The 2,569-nt window shown below is 33.7% G+C and overlaps 1 long non-coding RNA gene across 3 annotated transcripts; it reads right to left on the bottom strand.

Moving 5' to 3' along the window:
* LOC145011871 (uncharacterized) lies at window positions 1-2,357 on the bottom strand. Of its 3 annotated transcripts, XR_013664299.1 has the most exons (7): window positions 1,938-2,357; window positions 1,723-1,803; window positions 1,269-1,399; window positions 944-1,031; window positions 633-714; window positions 412-480; window positions 1-301 (listed from the first exon to the last, which is right to left on the bottom strand). It is a non-coding gene; the product is annotated as an uncharacterized LOC145011871 (long non-coding RNA). The 3 variants fall into 3 exon arrangements; XR_013664297.1 differs by having other exon boundaries at window positions 633-1,031; XR_013664298.1 differs by having other exon boundaries at window positions 633-1,031; window positions 1,983-2,357.
* Window positions 2,358-2,569: the final 212 nt, after the last annotated feature.

The raw sequence follows: 2,569 nt of genomic DNA, 5'->3' as shown, positions 1-2,569 counted from the left end.
TCATTCCAATCATCTTTGATCTCTTTTATAATTAGTAAAAAACATCTTTGATCTCTTTTATAAATGCTACATTTTCCTACTTCTATAATCAATAAAGATAAAGTTAATAATGCAAGATTATAAGTTTCAACTAATAAAAGATGAACTAAAGTGCCTTCATCAATTTCTTGTATTCGGAGCCCTTATTTTTTGTATGTATGTTCCGCCGTGACCAGTAATACATCCACCTTGGTTGTCGCTTCTGTATCATTTGATTCATTTTAAGAGACATCATAGCAGTGACTCGTATAGAACTGTAAACCTAAAGAAAAAATACAAATCAATATACTGATTGACTGATAAAGAATTGAAATAATAATGTTTGGACATCTAGTAAAAACAAAAATCAATTTACAAATAGACATGCTTTACCTTCTCAAGTGAAAGTCTGGAAGATAAAATCAGGAAATGTGGAGGAGGAAATCTGATATCAAGATATCTCTACGAATTAGAAAAAAAAAAGGTCAAAAAATGGCATATATATACACCTGTAGAATCAACCAAATGAATTATATTTTCTTTAATTCAAGTGAAAGATTAATTTTACAAATACGTTGCTATATACTACATTTACTACATTCACCAGCTACTACCTTTCGATTCAAAGGTCTTCTCAGAAGATCTCACTAGTTGTCACCATGACCTTCACACTACCAGTGTCATACACTTTTGTTCCTATGGCCAAACAGAAAGAAAAAAGTAAGAATCAACTGATGTAAATGACTATTCTACCCCTGAACATTAAAATAACCAAACACAACTTAATCCAGTAATACGTGTTCTGCTCCTCTTTCTTCACCAAAATTGTTAAAAAAAAAAAAGAGTAGATATCATTTGGTTTTATAATTGCACTCGTAGTGTTATTAGTCCTTTTTGCTTCTCTTTATCATATCCTCAGCCTTACCATGGTCTGCGGTCACAATAGTTATTCAAACCACTTATCTGTTGCATCCGGGACCATCTATGTGAGAGAAGCAAAACAAATTGGGTGCCTGAAACATACAAAAATTAGAATCTATAATCAAAAACTGTTTAAAAACCTTTTACTTCTTTAGTTTTCACATACCATCATTTAACTAAAATAATAAAGAAATTGCAGGGTATTCAAGTAAACAACTTGTGTTACAACTTAAATCCGATATTTAAAGCTTGAAATCATCCTCAAACCCATTTGACGGAATCTACAAATGAAGGAGAATGAGATAATATACGAAAAATGACCAATATACCCTTCAAAAAGTTGGAGTTCATAAGATAGGATTTCGTGAACCACCTTCTCTGTGTTCTTTTCCGATCATCTAGTCAAAACTCTTCAGCACATCACAAATGGTCTTCTCTCCCCTAGAATATGAATTAGCTGCTACATATACAACAACTTTCTAAAGTAGGTTTTCCGTGTTAAATCGTAAAGTTATACTCTAATGCGACGATAATGGATGCATAATTTGTGTTAGCTATCACATACACAAATATAAAATTATAAATTAGAACTTGACACATAAGGCTTTTAGTTTGAAAGCAAGGAAATGTAAAGAATTAAGAACATGAACATACAGTTGTAACAAATATGGTTTATGAATGTGTAAAAATATTTTGACAAACAGGTGAAATAACCATAAATTAGAAACACAACAATAAATTTTACTAACCTGGTTATAGATAAAGAAAGAAACAAAAGCTTACATCAAAATTGGAACCATGATTCGGTTTGTTTCCATCTACAACCTTGTCTAAAAAAACCTTTTTAAGGGTTTAAGTCATTATCTGCAAGGAGAGTTGTAAGCTGCATATTAACATACGGAAAAAAGCTGCATAGAAGTACACAAATACGAACGTGATTGGGCAAAGAAATGGTGAAGCAAAATCAGAATAACAACCACGCTTCACCATGGATTCACCTCTATGATGGTGCCATAGAAATACATGAAAAGTCGGACATCAACCTTAAGCGAATAGATAGGTGGTCGTAGATCATTTGATGAGGATGTGGTGGAGCTGGTGTTGGCGTGTCGGAAACGCTGGAGACGACAGTGGCGGTCAAACAAAAACCTAATCAGTCGTAGGATGACCTATACGTGTGATGAATCGTCTCGATTTTGCTTCATGGTGGCAGCGACGTGATCGAAGGCGATGAAATTTGACACCACCATGTTCAACAGAAGGGGAGAGGGGAGGTAGGTGAGAGAATAAATTCTTCGTAACATGCAGAAGTGAAGAAATTGGGTGGAGATAAGAGATAAGAGGAAGGAAGTCGGTGAGCCGGTGATGATCTCTAGACGAAGCGGTGACTGTGGTTAAGGAATTAAACCCACCTGGTTATAACCAGACACTGTTTCTAAGAAGTGTCCTCCTTATATATATATATATATATATATATATATATATATATATATATATATATATATATATAAGAATACGGGCAGAGTGATGATGATGTATACTGATTACGGATATTTATACGGGTAGAGTATCGACGGTGTATACTAAATATCACTATTTATATGAGTAGAGTATCGCCGGTGTATATTAA

This window comes from Lactuca saligna, chromosome 8 (genome assembly GCF_052625555.1).
Source record: "Lactuca saligna cultivar CGN05327 chromosome 8, ASM5262555v1, whole genome shotgun sequence".
Lineage (NCBI taxonomy): Eukaryota > Viridiplantae > Streptophyta > Magnoliopsida > Asterales > Asteraceae > Lactuca > Lactuca saligna.
This window is presented reverse-complemented; position numbering and strand designations above follow the sequence as displayed.